The sequence below is a fragment of the Macaca fascicularis genome, chromosome 20 (assembly GCF_037993035.2).
Source record: "Macaca fascicularis isolate 582-1 chromosome 20, T2T-MFA8v1.1".
NCBI lineage: Eukaryota > Metazoa > Chordata > Mammalia > Primates > Cercopithecidae > Macaca > Macaca fascicularis.
This window is the reverse complement of record NC_088394.1, coordinates 187,011-205,272: the sequence shown is the minus strand read 5'-3', so window position 1 is coordinate 205,272 and position 18,262 is coordinate 187,011. Positions and strand designations below refer to the sequence as shown.

The 18,262-nt window shown below is 47.9% G+C and overlaps 3 long non-coding RNA genes across 5 annotated transcripts in view; all 3 read right to left on the bottom strand.

Annotated features, from left to right (window-relative positions):
* The window catches only part of LOC135968747 (uncharacterized), a 164,093-nt gene that overhangs the window by 96,465 nt on the left and 49,366 nt on the right, over positions 1–18,262 (bottom strand). The gene's annotated exons all lie outside the window — the stretch shown is intronic.
* On the bottom strand, positions 4,499–12,119 carry LOC135968742 (uncharacterized). 2 transcript variants are annotated; one of them, XR_010583697.2, is made up of 5 exons: positions 10,313–12,119; positions 10,169–10,224; positions 9,846–9,993; positions 7,747–7,801; positions 4,499–7,535 (listed from the first exon to the last, which is right to left on the bottom strand). It is a non-coding gene; the product is annotated as an uncharacterized lncRNA (long non-coding RNA). The 2 variants fall into 2 exon arrangements; XR_010583696.2 differs by having other exon boundaries at positions 9,846–12,119.
* LOC141409346 (uncharacterized) overlaps positions 13,440–18,262 on the bottom strand; it is a 34,407-nt gene continuing 29,584 nt past the window's right edge. For both annotated transcript variants that reach the window (XR_012429531.1, XR_012429530.1), the window contains one exon: positions 13,440–13,834. This is a non-coding gene — a long non-coding RNA (uncharacterized lncRNA). The remainder of the gene's footprint in view (positions 13,835–18,262) is intronic.

Sequence of the window (18,262 nt, the reverse complement as noted above, 5' to 3'; positions counted from 1 at the left end):
AGCAAAGGCAGAGTTCACACACTCCTGTACAGGTTTGCTGGCCGAGAATCTAACTGCACTGTCCGATTCCAGATGTGCTGGTACCAAGGAGAACGTTCGATGCCCGGCATTTATAAACGGTTATCAGTGGGTTCTCCTGGGACTCCCAGACGGCCGCATAAGGGACGGAGCTGTTGCCCTGCTACCCCGAGCCAAAGCAAGGCTGAGAGGCACACACCACAGGCCACATCACACTCGAGCACCGACTCTTGACCGTTGCTCGTTCGTGTGTTAAGAGTTCAGGGAGCCGGGCGCGGTGGCTCAAGCCTGTAATCCCAGCACTTTGGGAGGCCGAGACGGGTGGATCACGAGGTCAGGAGATCGAGACCATCCTGGCTAACACAGGTGAAACCCCGTCTCTACTAAAAAATACAAAAAACTAGCCGGGTGAGTTGGCGGGCGCCTGTAGTCCCAGCTACTCGGGAGACTGAGGCAGGAGAATCGCGTAAACCCGGGAGGCGGAGCTTGCAGTGAGCTGAGATCCGGCCACTGCACTCCAGCCTGGGCGACACAGCGAGACTCCGTCTCAAAAAAAAAAAAAAAAAGAAAAAGACTTCAGGGTACAGGCGACCGGCCTGATCTCAGCCATGGGAAAACAGTGACTGCCCACAAGTCCCGTATCTAAGCCCCGACTTGCCCATCCATCCTTCCTTCAGGAAAAATGCCCACCTCACAGTGCTGCCATGAACGCTAAGTCAGCACGTACATACACAACCAAATTCATTGCAATTGTGCTTTCTACAACAAGTTAATACAACCAGGCGCTATCATTGAGACTGAATAACCAATATTAGAACAGAAGATCAGGCCAGGGATGGTGGCTCAGACCTGTAATCCTATCACTTTGGGAAGCTGAGGTGGGTGGATCACTTGAGGTCAGGAGTTGCAGACCAGCTTGGTCAACATGACAAAACCCCATCTCTACTAAAAATAAATTATCCAGACATGGTGGCACACACCCTGTAACCCCAGCTACTAGGGAGGCTGAGGCATAAGAATCACTTGAACCTGGGAAGTAGAGATTGCAGTGAACGGACATCGTACTACTGTGCTCCACACTTCCAGCCTGGGCGACAGACCAAGATTCTAGTAAAAAAATAAAAGGTCAAGATGAAAACTGATTGCCAAGGTCCATGTTCCATATACTTCAAACATAAAGTTCATTAGCTGGTACTTGATCAAGTTGTTGATTTCTTCATTACAATCTTGTATATCCTTCTAACACGGCTCAAAATGTTTACATTTGAGCACACCTCAAGTATAACAAAAAATAAAGTGCCTATATTTCATAAATGAGCAAGTTCCAGTAAGACTGCATCCTGCTCTAGTTAATCCGTTGACAATGTAAAACTGAACCATCCTGACACAGCACTGACACATGGTGCAAGAAAAATGACCTCCAATTAAATCGCTAGATTTAGAGAACACATAAATATAGTTTATCACTAATTCACCAGCGATTAACAAGATTTTAAAGGAAGAAAAAGTATCGGGACTGTAACTAGGAATAAAGGCAAAAATAAACTAGAGAAATTAGTCACGTTTAAATCAATACCCTTTCTGTGGGGCCGTAATAAAGTATACACAACAGGTGTGCAAGCTGTCATGCTAAACTGTCACCAAGCTCTCTATGAAGGTAGTAAGAGCGTCCCAAGTCACAGAGCCTCATATTCCTATTTAAATGCTACACAGCCAACACCACACTCGGCACGCAGTGAGAACTCTGAAAGCTCTGAGGAACGCATGATGGGATGAAGGGCCCCAGTCCTGCCATCACCCTGCTGCTTATTAAAAATATAAAACAAAGCCCTGCCTTCAAGGTGCTCAGATCTAACTAGTACAAAGTTTTGCTTTTGACAAGTTAACTACGAATGATGAAGACACTCAACAGCTGTGCGAAATGTAAGGCAACCTAATAAGAGGAACTTGGCTGAGACTAAACCCAGAGATGGTTTTTTAACCACAGAAGAGGAAAGAACTGAAGAACCTTACAGAAAGTTGACAGCAATTTCTGTTTCTCTATGGTACAACCTGGAATTTACCTTTGAGACAGACTGTCCTTCTGTTCTGAAAAATCAGATTATTCTTGCAATCCTCCATCAGGACTGAAATTCCCAAAGACATGGAAAACCAAGTACTAATTTTAAAACCCCCCCAAAAAACTACCCATGATCTTAGATGTGAGATTTAATATTCTCAAATTCCAAATTTGGAAATATTTTGTACAAAGTCCTTATTTTCCCTGTTTACTTGAAAGCTCTCTATTCTTTTGTCCTAAACATCTTCTTTCTCATCCTTCCAAACAGTATCTGAAGATGAACTTACATATCGTTTTCAATGTTAACAAAGAAGATACTACATTTGTCATGAACTGTTTATATTCACAACTCTAGGAGAGATTTTGCTACATCGTGAGGAATAACACGAGGCAGTAAATACGCCACGAATAAAGAACAGTAGAAAGTGGACACATTTCCTGATGAGTGCCGATTTCTCATTGAGCTGCTGACAAAGTTATAATACAGAAAGCTAGACAGCTGCTATGTTAGTTCTACCTCACTTAAGTGACCGAGTCATTGTTGTTTCGGTTCCCTTTCTCGTCTGGGGATGAGACACACCTCACAGAGCTGTTTATGATTTCAGGAACACACACATCAATGAAGTGACTGTTCATAAATCGTTGCAAAGGATATAGCAACCTGCCAAATTTCAACTAGGTTGCAACAAACAACTGTTTTCATCCTACACTCTCCGGTGCCAGCGAGATGGTGTGTTCTTGGATCCCTGCGGGAGCCCTATTCCTGGTGCCATAGAGCACACACACATTTACATCCACATAGTGTACGTATATGGTACACTGTAACACGTGTACCTGCATAGAGCGTACACACATCCGAATACGTAGAGTGTACATAAGTGCACTACATGCGTACAGAGTGCACACACATCCAGATCCATGTGGTGTACATGCATAGAGTGTACACACATCCAAATATAGTGTACAAACAAGTTCACTACGTGTGTAAAAGCATAGAGCATACACACATCCATATAGCAAATGTACATAAGCTAACACATATGCGCATGCATAGCACGTACACCCATCTATATGCAGTGTACACAGGTATACTATACCTGTATGTACATGCATATGGCATACACATGCACATCCGTACGTACATAGGTATGCTATTTGCTATATGTATACACGTGCGTATAGCATACACTCTTAACCAAATGTACGTAGGTGCACTACAGCATGCATACACATGTGCAGTGTACACATATGCACATGTATACAATGTACATCAGTACACTAACGTATAAAGCGTATACACATATGCAATAGTGTACATACATATGCAGCATATGTATTAGTGTGTACATATCCAGAAGTTTATTCAGTGTGCATAGTGTACATGCATGCTTGTGTGCACATATGTATATATACTCTGCAGAAATAATGTGCACATACCCACATGATGTACGTACACAGGCATGTATATGGCATTAAATACATGCATGTATGTACACATGCAGAACAGATAGGTGTCCAAGTGCGCATATAACCATAGTGACCATAGATACACATACACGTGTACATGCATGCCTACAGCATGCACGTATGTAGGACACAAATGTAGTGTACATACCTATACATTGTAAATACATGCACAGTGGAAATACACGTAGTATGCGTACACCACATACACACATGTACATTTATACAGTACACATATACCGAGACCCAGAACGGGTCATGAGTATTAATACTGCGGAAACGCTTCCAGTTCTACCTAAGTGAATTTTTTTTCAAACTATAATAGAACTCATACAAAAAGGGTTTTAAGGAAATGAATAAAGCTAGTGACAAAAATCAGTGGGAAGGGCACAACCACTTTCCCTCAGAGTTCTGGGCCTGACTGTGGAAGTTCAGAGGTTTCCTAATGCAGTACAAGTCAGAACTGACTCACGATAAAGCGCTCCTTAAAAATTAAAAATGTGTCCTCATGTTTTGGCCTTTGAGACAAAGCCTCTTAGTTAATTGAGTTCTGACTGAATTTTACTCACAGTACTCTGGCAGATTCTTCATTTTCTGGTGAGACAGACGAATGTCCCAGGGTGAGGGCAATGCCAGCCCTTTCAGGGTCAGCTTTTCGAGGAGCGATGTCTGGCAGAACACAATCCAATACCATAGTAGGATCCCCCACCCAGCCACTTAGACACTTTCGGGGACTTACTCTGCTTGTTTCCCTTTCTTGAATTCAGCTGGGGGGGGGGGGAACCCAAAAAAATCAAAACCAAAAACAAACAGCCCATGTGTTTGTGTGTCTGAAAAGTGAATACATCCACATCCAACTTTCTAAATGAGACACGGCAGGTATGATGGTCACTGAACACTGGCCACTGTTGACAAAATACAAAGTCTTCTGCAAACATGAACGAGTTTCTAGGAATACAAAAGTCAAGGGAATTTACTTCACATATTAAAGCTGTCAAGGGTGCTCACCAAAAATGTACTTAGAGGTTTTCCTTTTAAGTTATTTTTTAAGATTTTTAAGTTGCAATACTTAAAAAGCCTCTGGGAAAAGAAAGGATACAGGTATCTGGAAGATTTATACTAAATGATTTTCATGTCTTTTTGATAAAGTTAAATAAGGTCAGCCTTGAAGTAATGGTTTCCACTACTCTGAGGCTGTGGATGGAATCCACAACACCAGACAATTGAATAAACAGCAAGGCTGCACACACAGGACACAGGCAGTGAGCCAGCCTGACTAGTTGTCAGCTTCTGGGTCAGTTCTACCCAGTTCTGGCCAGGCCCCACTGGAGATGAAAACCTGCCCTTTAGAAGCCCTTCAAAGCCCACCTTTCAAAATCTAACCCTCTTCAACTGAGGCCCAAGTCCAAAAATCTACTGACATCTTAGCACCTGTTAGGCCAGCTGTCGCCTAGCCTTTTTGGCACCAGGGATGGGTTTCATGGAAGACAATTTTTCTGGGGGGTGGTTTTGAATTGCAACTGTTCCACCACAGGTCAGGCATCGGATCCTCATAAGGAGCACCTCCGAGATCCCTCACATGCAGTTTACGATAGGGTCCCAGCGCCTAGGAGAACACACAGGTTATGAGAGTGTCCCAGCGCCTAGGAGAACACACAGCTTAAGATAGGGTCCCAGAACCCAGGAGAACATGCGGCTTACGAGAGGGTCCCCGCGCCTAGGAGAACAGGTATTAAATGAGTTGGCAAAGCCAAAATCCACCGGATCTACTCCTCCAAAACAAACATACACCACTGCCCAATATTGATGTGAGCCAAAAACATGGAAGTCCTGAGGGCCCACACTGACCACAGCCAGATGCCACTTCTGAAAGAACCAAGCACGTGCCTAAAGATCACCCGTGATGACCCAGGAGAGCAGCTTTGAGCAGAGACAAAGGTGAAGGAGAGGCACATGGGCCAGGGTGCTGGGTGTGCCCGTCTTTGTGACCTCACTGAGATTGCTGACCTCTGGCCCTTGGTGTCCGTCCTATGGAGGAGGTAGGCCCCCAAATCCCTGCCTCCCTTCAGCACTGACTGAGGCGGTCCTGAAGTCTCCCCAGGGCTGAGACTGCTTCTAATTCCTGTTAGCCGCACACCCACATAAAAAACAAAAAACAAAATATCAAGTATGCAGACAGGAAAAGAAAAATATGTGAATCTTCCCTTATTCAACAGGCATTTAAAGAGTAACTGGAAAATTGTGATAGTCTTTAAACAACCACCAGCTATCACGTCGTGTTGAAATGTTTTAGCTAATCAGGAACCTGTGTGTTCAGGAAATCAGTTGACAGGTCCCAAATAACCTCGGAGCTTATGACCTGACCCCCACTCACGCGCATCACCTCTCCAGAGGAACGTGTCCTGGACACCTTTCAAATGGTGAGGAAGAGGAAGAAAGGTAGCTTTCCCTCAACCCCACAAAACAAGCTCGACCCCGAGGAGCCCGGAGAACAGCAACGTTTGTTTAGATGCTTTCCCACTGACCTTGTCAGAGCAAACGTTCCCATCCCACACCGCCCGGTGTTTAACTCTCCCTGGGATACCAGCAGCCGCCAACCCTCAACAAGCTGGAAACAGAGGCCAAGCTGACAGGAGGCCTCTCTCCATTCCCTACTGAATTCGCTCAGGACACGGATGTTCCCAAACACATACGGCCCCGAGTATTCCACACTTGGAGAACATTCAAACAACAGACGCTGCGAAGACGTTCCCCTCAAGAGAAACTCAGTTTCTAACTTCCCTTAGGGAAAAATATGAGACCCAGAACTTTCCAGAAAATCAAGTGTGGGAGGAAGCCACTCACCTCTGGCACTTCTTAAACCTGCCTTCCCGCGGGTGCTCAGGGATGTCCCCGCGCCAGCCCCGTCCACCCAGGACGGCAGCAGGTCTCAGGCAGCCAGCACCTGGGCAGCTGGCAAAGCAACCCCAGGGTGAAAACGCCATCCCAGGCACCACTTCCCGGAGCCCCTCAGCAAGAAAAACAGAGGTGGGACAGAACCGAGGGCTGATTCGAGGCTGGGGAGCCACAGACCCGCACAGCTCAATCATCGGACATTCTCTTCTGTGGACAGAGCCCAGGGAGAGGCCAGCACAGAGACCCTCGTGCCGGCTCCACGGGCCAGCGTCCTCCAGGGCTGCAAGTTTGTGATCACAGCTTCAGAATTTGGTTCCAGAATCTTCCGGAATCAAACAGGCACCAAACTGTAAAGCTGCCAGGACAGCAGGGCCCAGGAGCAGGCTCAGGGGAGGACCACGTAGAAACCCCACACACAGCATACACGTGTGCATGTTTACTCCACACATGCCACCCCTTCACCCAATACTATGCACGCAAACGCATGTATGCACTCCATACACACCCTCAAATACACTCACTAAATATGATGCGCGTACACACTCCACACACACTGACAAATACATGCAACACACATGAACATGCTCACTGCAGCCACACCTGCTAAATACACTCACCACACACGCACAAACGTGACACACCTGCACACTCATTCCAGACATCACACCCCTCACCAAGTACACAGGTACACACACCCCCAAGTCGAGAACTTGCAGACTCCACAAGCTTTGGTTTCCCCCACTGTTTCTCTCATCACATGAGATCCACACACAGGTGTCATTTACTGACATCTAACACCCGGGGAGGCCCTTAGACAGAACTGCAGTCACAATTCGGCTTCATTCAGGCATTCTTCACCAGATTCCTGAAGCCACCTTCTGTCCCCCCACGGGGAGGGAGGCCGAGACCGGAGACGTCACTGGGCTTACAGATCCCCAGGCTGGCAACCCAACGAAATGAGGAGGGCTTGGCCACGGCCCTGGAGGGAGATGGGTACTGGGCTCAGGTATGCGGAACATGAGTCCTCATTTCCATACCGTGTCACCTACGACTGCGTCAGGTGAAAGCCAGTGGTTTGGCATTCCTGGGATAGACAGTCCTGGAATTACAAGCAAAACTTTTTATTCCTCCCCTCTGAACACATGAGGTCCATGGTCCCCCCACATCTAACACTGGGAATCAGAATCGGTGACTCCTTGTCCACCTGAGGACCACCCAAGAGGATCCACACACCTGCTACAACAGCAGCACCGCACCTGGTCTGCAGGGGAGCAAAACAAATCCCCCCTTTATGAATAAAACTGGATTACCCCGACACTGGCAGCCTGCAGTGTGTATATCGTCCAGCCCCCACATCTGCGCCACCTGCAAGAGGAAAACAAGCCCTTAGTCCAGGGCTCTCAGGACAGCCTGTGAGGAGGATGCTGGCACCCTTCTCATCTCCCAGTGGAGAGGAGAGAAGGCCAGGGTCAGGACTGGTGTATCAGGAGGGTTGGGGTTCAAACCCCATCTGCCTCACAAAGCAGCCCTTCCCGTTCAAGTGACTTCTATCATCAGCCTTAAAATGTACCACAGTTACCAGCAATTCTGAGTGCTGTTCCTTGGGACGTCATAAGCAAACATTTTGTTAGAAAGATTTTGCCAAATCTGCTTTCAAAATCCTATGCTATGAAATGACTAATGAAAATTTGAGCTATGAAATAAAGCACATAGTTAAATGAATCCCAAAATGACTATCACGAAGGAAGCTTTAACTTGAAGTGAAAAATATCCTCTAAATGACATCAGCCAGAATTATCTTCAATCATTACTGATCCCATAACGCTTCAGGAATTACACAGCATCATCTCAGATATGAGCTTAAAACCATTAGCTGAATGCACATTTCAGCACAACCAAAGTTCTGCTATAATAAGCAGCACAGGTGTCTCTGGAGAGGATTTTAATTGGGACTACAAACGATGTGCACGATCGTGGTAAGAGGTTTCATGCTGGCTGTTCTCCAAGGTGCGACACAGAGAAACACCACTAACCTCAAAGACACCTGCTGCTTTGTAATGAGATGAGAGATGATGTGGACAGACTACTGTAAATATTTGAAAAGGAAAAACAATGCAAGGAAAGAATCGTATCAGTTTCCCTTTACATTCTTAGAAAAAAACGATTTTTCTTTTGGGATAATTTAAAAACAAAATGACATTTCTGGATTTTTTTTTTTTTTTTTTTTACTTTTCTTTCTGAGACTGGGTCTCGGCTCTGTTGCCAAGATTGGAGTAGAGTGGAGCAATAGCAGCTCACTATAGCCTTAAGTGATCTTCCCACCTCAGCCTCCAGAGTAGCAGGCACCACAGGCACGCACCACCACACTCAGCTAACTTTTCTGTTATACAGAGGGGGTCTTGCTATGTTGTCCAGGCTGGTCTTGAACCCCTTGGCCTCAAGTGATCCTCCTGCCTTGACCTCCCAAAGATGTAGCCTAAGCGACCATGTCTTATCGGAAAATAGACATTAGAGCAAATGCATTTGTGTAAGATTTTCTACCTCTTTTCACTGGGGAAAAAGGTAACTTGCCTCCAAGGGTCGGAGACAAAGCTGTTACTGCAGACAAGAGCACTGTGCATCCCGGGAACCGCTACACCACGAGGCATGGCCGTGCACCCTGCATGCAGGAGTAACACACGAGGCTAGCACAGGCAGATGCTGGCCCTCTCCAGAAGTAGGCCTATCCTTCCTCCTCTCCTCAGCCCCCTCTCCCTTCAGGCCTCAGTGGCTGCTGACAGGGGAGAGGCCACAACTAGAGGAGGCTCTCAACTCCACCAGGGACAGGAGCCCCGGACGCTGGGGACTCTACTGCTGCCCTCTGCGCCCACCTCCTTCTGGTCCAGCCTTCTCAGGAGCCAGGCGTGGCCACTTTGACCCTCTTTCCCTTCTGTGGCTCCTACAAAAACCAGTTCAGCGAGCCCAGGCTGCCTCACACTCCAGGGACACCCGGCACAGGCCCCCTCCATGACCTTATCCAAGCTCCTGGGGCCAGAAGGGTCTTGCAATATTTCACTTTCCAGTTGAGCATCCCCAGCCTGAAATCCAAAGTGCTCCGAAGAGCATTTCCTTCGAGTGTCATGAGGAAGCTCGGAATGTTTCAGGTTTCGGAGCATTTTGGAGTAGGGACTCTCAGCCTTAATTTGAACCTCTTCAAGGAAGCCACATACTGAAGCCCCCGATGTCCACCCTACACAATCCCAGCACACCATCTGAAGTCCTCAGCAACAGATTTTCTTTCTTCAAAAATAACCGGAAGTCACAAACTCACACGCAATCACAGAAGGGGGTTGTGGACACCCACACAGATGATTAAATTTAACTGTCACATTTTCACCTGAGTAATTTAAAGTCATTCCTCAAAACACACCTGTTTTACTGATTGCATTTTAAGGTGAACACACACAAATCATTTCAGGGAAACAAACGTCACTTTGGGCTGCGTGTGGTTTCTTGACTCCCGTGAATAACTCAGCGTTCACCCTCACTTCTGGATAAGGGAGACGATGCAAAGAAAACTGTTAAAACAAAGACATGAAAACAAGTTTAAGAAGGGTTTGAAAGGTTCCTCCTGTCCCCCTGGAGGGGAGACGAGGACACTTGGAAAGTTCACGGGGGACAGGAGCACAGCCTCCTCGGTGTGCCATGGACGCCGCCTCGCCAAGGGGAGAGGATGATGCCTGGAAGACTCACAGGGGTGGGAGCACAGCCTCCTCAGTGCTTTCTACACTCAGCAGCTTCAGAAATTCCTGCAGAAGCAGAACACATCATGAGAACTGAGACTGGAACACCCCAAAGAAAGGGGACGAGGGGTCAAAAAAAGCATTCGATCATTACCAAGGAGGGCGGGCATGAAGCCGCTTCAAAGACCGTGTGAGAAGTCACTCATAGGCGTTTCAGAAAATAAGGGTAGCGCGAGATTGCTGGATCAGCTCAAACAGGCTGCCGTCCCTCAGGCCATGAAGTCCCTGAGATGAGCCTCTCACTGAGCAGAAGTCCACTCGCATCTCTGCCAGAGAAAGTACTACAAGCTGACACAAAGCCTCATGAAACCTGGGCTTCAGCCGGTCGACAATAGTGAGTCTGACATGGTACATCCCTCCACATGGTTAAAGACCCCAGGGGTTCATCGGACAACCTCAAAGGGCTGTGTCTGTCCGGCCCCTTTTCCAAGTTCTGGATGATTTTTCCTAATGTACTATAAGCAGCATGTTCCAGTAGAGACGTCATTAACTGACTCTGGGTCCTCTTAATTTTGAAATTACAAACACACTTGGCCAGGCACGGTGGCTCATGCCTGTGATCTCAGTACTTTGGGAGGCTGAGGCAGCTGGACTGCTTAAGTCCAGGAGTTCGAGTCTAGCCTGGGCAACATTGCAAAACTCCATCTCTACAAAAAATACAAAAATAAGTCAGGCATGGGGACACGTGGAATATGTGCCTGTGGGTCCTGGCTACTCAGGAGACTGAGGCAGGAGGATCGCTTGAGCCTGGGAGGTTGAGGCTGTAGTAAGCTGTGCTCACACTACTGCCTGGGCAACAAAAAGGTTTTTTTTTTTTTTTTTGCCTGTCTCAAAAAAACCAGAGAATAAGAATTATATACCTGACTAGCCCAAAATAAAAGAGGCCTTGTGGAATGACCTGAAACACAGCTGCAAATTCTGGCAGGGCCTCCCCTGGCTTGATTTGTGGTGAGTGCAGGACCGCTCTGAAGGATAGGACCCCAGGCACCTTCCGAGACTAGACCTTACAGTACAACTTCCCTTCGCTGGACGGAACACTGGCCTTGGAGCCTGGGACACCCTGGGGCAGTGCCACCATCCCGAGGCCGCCATGGCACAAGCAGGCCCTACTATCATGAAGCCTGGGACACCCTGGGGCAGTGCCACCAACCCGAGGCCACTGTGACACAAGGGGGCCCTGGTGCCACTGAGAGGCTGCACAGCAGGTCCAAGCCCAGGCCAGGAGTGAAGAGGCTCCACATCCTTTCGATCCCTCCAGCTGAGTCCACAGATGTCTTCGAGCAGAAATGCATCACCCTCAATGTCCACGGGTAAGCTTTTGGACACAGAATCTGGAATAAAAGATGGTTCTGGGCTGGTTGGTTGCCGGCTCGGATCTCTCCTCTTTCCACACAAAACCTGGCTCACACCAAACAGCATCTAAGTCCTGGAAGATCTGCTAAACACAAGTGCAGTTACAAAGCGGAGAAACTGGAGGGGGCTGGGCTGTGCTCCAGTGGCACCAGCGTTTCTCAGGAAGACCCCGGGCATTACAGGGTCCAGGGCAAGGGCTTCCTGGGATCCAGGACATGGAACAAGAACCCATTTCCCGGTCCTGTTGAATATGAATCGTCTAAGGGCCGATTCCCTCGGAGGACTGAGCACCGCCCCACAACACCTTGGTATGGGTATGTTATTACATACGTTGGTATGGGTATGTTATTACATACGTTGGTATGGGTATGTTATTACCCATACCAAGGTAATAACAAGCCCGTTACCAGCAGGAGGCTGGTGATGAAGACCTGAGGACCAGATGAGCACGAGGGATCCTGACAGATCATCCCTGGCACCGAGCAAGGGGCGGACAGTACCCACTGTTCCTGATGCATCAGCCCTGGCACTGAGCGAGGGATGGCAGCACGGCCTGTGTCCCTGCAGATGCAGAGGGATGTGAGGGCGGCGCAGGCTGGGCTTGGAGGCTAACTCGACCACCTGCGCTTGCACTTCCGTTCCTCATGGCAGGGAGGTGAGGCACAGGCAGCATTAGGGCTCACCTTGGCCCCGGGCTGCACTTTTTTCTGCTTATGAGTCGTGCTCGCTTTACATGGACAGACATAGCTATAATAATGGTTCCCTGATTATTTCGCTGCCTACATAAAGGGCTTTCAGAATTCACTTCCATCCTTAGGAAAGGCGGCCAACACCAGGCTGTCTCCCTTAAGATGCCACGTCTCATATGGGGAAAAAAAAATCAAGAGAAATCAAATAAAGGCCATAAAATACATCAGTTTTAACACTAAAATTTAATAGTACGCTTTAAATTGAAGATGAGTTAAGTCACATTTCCAAACCTCTGAAAGCACGGTTACTGGGAGGGAATGGTTTGCAACACACAAACGCAGCTTTGTAGAAGTGCCCAGGCTGGATGAAGGCTCAAACGTCAGTGCGAGGAGAAAGTCTGAACAAACTCTCTCCTGCCCTGCTGCTGTCCTCTTCCAAAACACACTGTTTATCTGTCAGTTTAGAACAAGGCCTAGGGAGGTGGGAGGCAGGCCTGGGAGGGTCACCTAGCATCCAAGCTCGTCACTCACACAACCGCACCAGGCTGAGCTGAGCAGTACACACAAACACAACTAATTCTCCCCAAAAAGACGGAAGGCAGCACACTGCCACGCCAGGCACCCTGCAGACGAGAAGATTGAGGGGAGCCAGAGGTACCATTAATCTTGCTTGCATGGTGGAGGGAGAGGAATAATGCCACTCACTTGAGTGTTGCACAATTCTTTCTAGCACTGAGTGACAGAAAACAAAAATTATAGATGCTTCCTCAGATAAATGTTTCTGAAGAACTGAACATAAATTACGTTCAGGAAATAGCATTATGAATGCCTCAAGTGCTTCTGTTTTCAATAATCCCAGAGTAATTCTATAAACCCGGGAATCAGTCTCACCCAACTCCAGGATCACGGCCCAGGTGACGTGGGCACACATATCCTGAAGCTCTAATGCTCAACTAAAGTGGCGCGAGTGAAAATGATCCTGGGTATAATTTACACGGACACAGGAAGGTGGCTGAGCCCCAAACCCCTAAACCAGGAAGACCAGTGTCCTTCAGGGGCCTCACCTCTGTCCTTTCGCAGCCTCTGGGAACCACCACTCTGCTCTCTACTGACACAAACGCCCCTCCCAAGGTACAACACCAGGAAGATCATCATTCAAAACTGAGGAACGTGGCAGAACAAAGCTGTCAGGAGATTTTAATCACCAACACCACTTGTTACATGACCCAAAGATGATTAAAATCCCAGGCCCTTCAAGATTGAATGCTATCTATACTTAAATGCATTTCATCACCATATTGGGGGGTTATTCCTTTGTTTTGCTGCAAATATATCCAACTGTTGTAAAAGGAAAAGGCAATTTGTTAAGGAAGCTTCTTGGAGTGTCTCAACAGGCCTCGAGGTAGCATAAAAGGCAGGACTTCCTGGCAGAAACGCTCAGCTCTGAGGTCAGGTGGAGTTCTTGAGCACCAACCAAGGCAAAATAAGGTCGAAGACCACACCACACTTTCCTCAATCACATCTTCATTCCACCTTTCCTTCTATTTCTCACGACTTCACTGGGAGAAATTGTGCTGAAAGAAAATGGAAACACAGACATACATAGGAGACCCTACAGATGCTGAGAATGGGTGCAGCCATCACAGTCCGAATGTCCTTTCAGGGCCATCTGACCTGGCTGGGATCCAAGTATCCAAGTGCAGGATTGTATGTCAGACCCGTGAAGCCAGGATTACAGCCACTGAATGGCAGTTTTGCATCCCACGGAAACCGGCCTTGCTAGGGGCTTCCTCGGGGACCACCGACCTCACGCCACCACCCGTCAACTACTTCACCTAACCTACATCATGGCAGAGGCCTCTCCAGGCAGACCAGCCCTGCCCAAGTCCTGCTTCATGGCAAACCCTCCAGACAAACGTCCTTGGCCTCCTCCAGGAGGCTGTGCTCGGATGGTGCCCTCATTTACTTCTGTGGCTCTGAGACATTTAACTAGAGCCCAACACATTTCTTCCTGTTCACATAGTATTGAGTTAACAGATTTTTATGGTAAACTTACACTGGGAAAAATACCATTTCAGGAGCCCCAGTGACCACAATGAAAATGTTTTTACCTTCCCTTACGTGACATCGGCAACGCCAGGTCCAGGAAACGATCTGGATCTCAGATAATGGCATATCCACTCATAGTAAGTCTTGATCTTGTTTCACAAGCTATCAAATGCTGCCCTGAAGCAAAAAATCCCCACAACGTGGCAGGGAGGGGCGACCAGCGTGAGTTCTAAGGCCAGACCACCCGGGTCTGCTGACAGCGTGGTGAGGGGCAAACAGTGCAGGGTCTAAGGCCAGACCGCCCGGGTCCCGCTGACAGTGTGGCTTCAGGAGTTTCCTAAACCCTCTGCTCTCCAAGTTTCATGTCAGAAAAATGCAGTGATAACCGTGTCCACCTTGGTTAAATATATATATATACACACACACACACACATATATACACACATACACACACACACACACGCACATATATATACTCCAAAACTACAGCCCTATAAAGGTCATTAATCCTAGTTATCCTCAAGGCATTGAGCGATCAATAATGAGCCATCCCCCTGCTGCTGACCTGCCTCAGCCCCACCCTCTGGAAACCCCGCATCCACACCAGCCACACAGGATGAGGCCAGGGAAGGAGCAGGACTGTGTCTTGGGAACTTAAACTCTGGAAGCTGAGTTAAATCAGTGCCGCTCAAATCTTGTCACCAACTGTCTTGTTAAATTGGGAGATTCCATCTCTGGGGATCTTGAAGGAACCTGAGGCTCTACATTGAGTGAGGTGAGCACTCGTGCTGGAATGAGCCGGCAGGGAAAGCAACCGAATCTGGGGTCGTAGCTGCCTGAGGCTTGGGTCCCACCGGGAAAGTGGCACCAGGGCCCTCAGGACAATGGCGGAGGTCCCAGGAGGCAAGTCCTGGCACAGAGACTCATGGACCCAAAGATTGCTCCAGGGCCAAGAGGAGCTGCTGCGCTGACAGCCATGAGGCAGGCAGCCTTCGAGCTCCTCCAGCTGCCATCCTGCAGGCAGGGAGGACAGTGCCCAGACCACCCCGGGGCTCCCCCAGCCTGCCAGGCTGGTACTCTTACTCTGACAAGAGTCCCCATGTTCCAAGCTAGGTTGAAACAGTGCCTCAGGCCTCGGGGCACATGCACCCCCGTGCAGGGCGACTCCTACCCAACACCTGGGGATGGCTATTCCCACACATCCCCAACTCACAGCAAAACTTAAAAATGAAAGTCGGAAGATACAGCCAGGAAACCAATGCTCAAGAAGCAACTCCAGGGTGACTCTTCCTAGAGCTATTGCTACTGAACATCTTTAAAAACATTTCCAGGGTGACTTCCTAGAGCAATTGCTGTTGAAAATCTTTAAAATTCTTCATTTCAAAATTAGCTTTTATTACACTGTCTTCCCTATTCTACCAAGACTCTAGAAAACAAAGCCATTACAATTTCCAATTCTATCTTATAGCAAGTTAGAAATACACATGCTTCCTCAAAGGATTCCACGTGTTTCCTTGGCAATATCCTTTCCATGCCCCATGCTACTGCCCCCAACAGGGAAGGCTTTTCCAACCCAACCCAACCGCTCTGAGACAGGCCCCTAAAGAATCGTCTACAAACTCTTGAGACAGGCTTGCCCTGACAAATCATCTGCAAACTCCATCTTCCATTAAAAACAGTACCGAAAATGAGCATATTACCACTTTTTAAAAATTACTGTAAAGTGGACAGTGTTCAGTTCTGTGAATTTCGGCACAAATATTCCCATAATCGTCATCACACAAGCAGAACAGTCCAACAGCCCCAAACCCACTCACGGGGCCTCATAAGCATACCCTCCCATTCTCAGCAACCACCCTCTCCGTGTCCTCCCATCCCCCGGGTCTGTCTTTTGCGAGTGTTGTCGCAAAACACTGGCAAAATCACGATTTCCTGGGCATCGTGCTTGGAGGTGCACCTGGGGTGTCCTGTGATCAAGAGCCAGGCCCCGGGGCTGCTGGGTATTTATTATTCCACATATGGCTGTGGCACATTGTAACCTGTTTTGGACAACTATAGACAGCGCTATTAACATCTGGGCACAGTTTTTCTTAAACATCAGATTCTGTTTCTCTAGGGTAAATACCCAGGATTGGGGTTACCATGCCCCACGTTTGTGTGAGTTCAGTTTTGTAAGAAATCGCCAAGCTGTCTGCACCGTGCTGAACCCCAGCATCGCACAGGAGTCCCGACTGCCTGTCCTCACCAGCACCTGGGGCTGTCGGAAGACCTTAGTCAGGCGCTCCAGCAGGGGTGTGAACAAATTCACTGAGGCTTCGGTGCACATCTCAGTGCAACCAGTCACACTGAAGGTCATTTCAGATGCTTTCGGGCCATCCCCTAGTCCTTCTCAGCAAAGCATCTGTTCAGGTCTCTTCCGCCTTTAAGTCAGGTGGTTTGTTCTCTGTCATGAGCCATGGGAGTCCTGTGCATTCTGGATACGAGTCCTTTGCCGGCTGCATGGTTCATAGACATCTTCTCCCCATCTATCGAAAATGTGTCTCTTCAATTCCCTAGGGGTGTCTTTTATATTAGAAGTTTAATTTTGATGAGTCTTACCTACTTGTTTTCTTCCTTGATTATGGATCATGGTATGGCTAAGAGCTCTCACCCTAGGTCTCCACAATTTCCCTTTGTTCTGCAGGTTTTGTAGTTTGGTATTTTACATTCAGGGCTATGGTCCACCTTAATTTTCATACAGGAATTTCTCCCTGTTTTCACTCTTTTGCATACGGCTGTCCCATAATTCCAGCACCATTTGTTGTCAAGACTCAAATTCCACTGAACTGCTTTTGTGTCTTTGGATCCGTTCTGGACTCCACTCTGTCAGCTGACCCGTGTGTGTGCATCCTCAGCATAATTTATGACTTTAGTGGCTGTCTCTGTGAAAAAAAGTAACTCTGTCTGGAAGCAAAAACCACATTAGAAATGCTCTAAATAAGATTCTTCCTGTTGTCAGGAGAGCAAAGCCACTGCCCTAAGCAGAGGTGAGGCCTCAATAGCTCCCAGGCACAACCTTAACACACAATGGGGAAGGGAATTCATTTCAAGGGCCACAACATGAGACCAGCATAGCCATGAAAACTGCAATAATTTCAAAACAGAATGAAATTCATGAAGAACTGCTGAGAAGCGTGTGATAAGTTACATAAATCACTGTTCCTTAAATTCTGATGGTTGACTAGAACAGAAATAGCTTCACGGTACAGTTCAAACAGGAGAAAGGTAGGTAGGGGTGGTTTCCACACCACACAGGACCTGCAGGAAAGGGACACTCTTCCTCTAAACGGGAGATCCCGGGAGTGATGTGATAAACCATGCTGAGAGTCACAGAACTGTGCAAGCCGGAGTCGTGGCCTTTGCCCCACCACGGAGCCTCTGTCCATGAACGACAAGGCTCAAATGTCAGGCCGGGGCAACCGAGGCAGTTATCAGGGGACAAGAAAACGAGCGCACGGTGGAGGCAAAGGTCTGAAATCGCGCGGCAACTTCGAGTCAAGTGGGACAAACTGACTCAAAATACAGGTTCCAAAAACCACCACAGAGAGCTGCTCCTCGGCTCTGGAAAGGCTAAGTGACTAATGCCCACACTGAGCATCTGCTCCCAGAGACGACCCTGGTGACCTAAGGCCCAGCTGCTCCGAACCCGCGCCGAACCTCAGTGAGGAACTTTGTTGGTATCTTACAGCACATTGACATGTTCCCTTAAAATCTGGTATTTCATCAACAATGCAGGCTCATCAACAATACATGACTCATACACATTTCGATTAAACAAGATAATTTACACCCTGACTATGCCAGGTAAGAGGTTTACTACAATCTTTAAACAGAGCCAGAGGCTACAGTCTGCTCCTACACAACACCATGTCTCTACAAGTTCGATTGGTTTTTACTTTCCATGTCTTCACTTG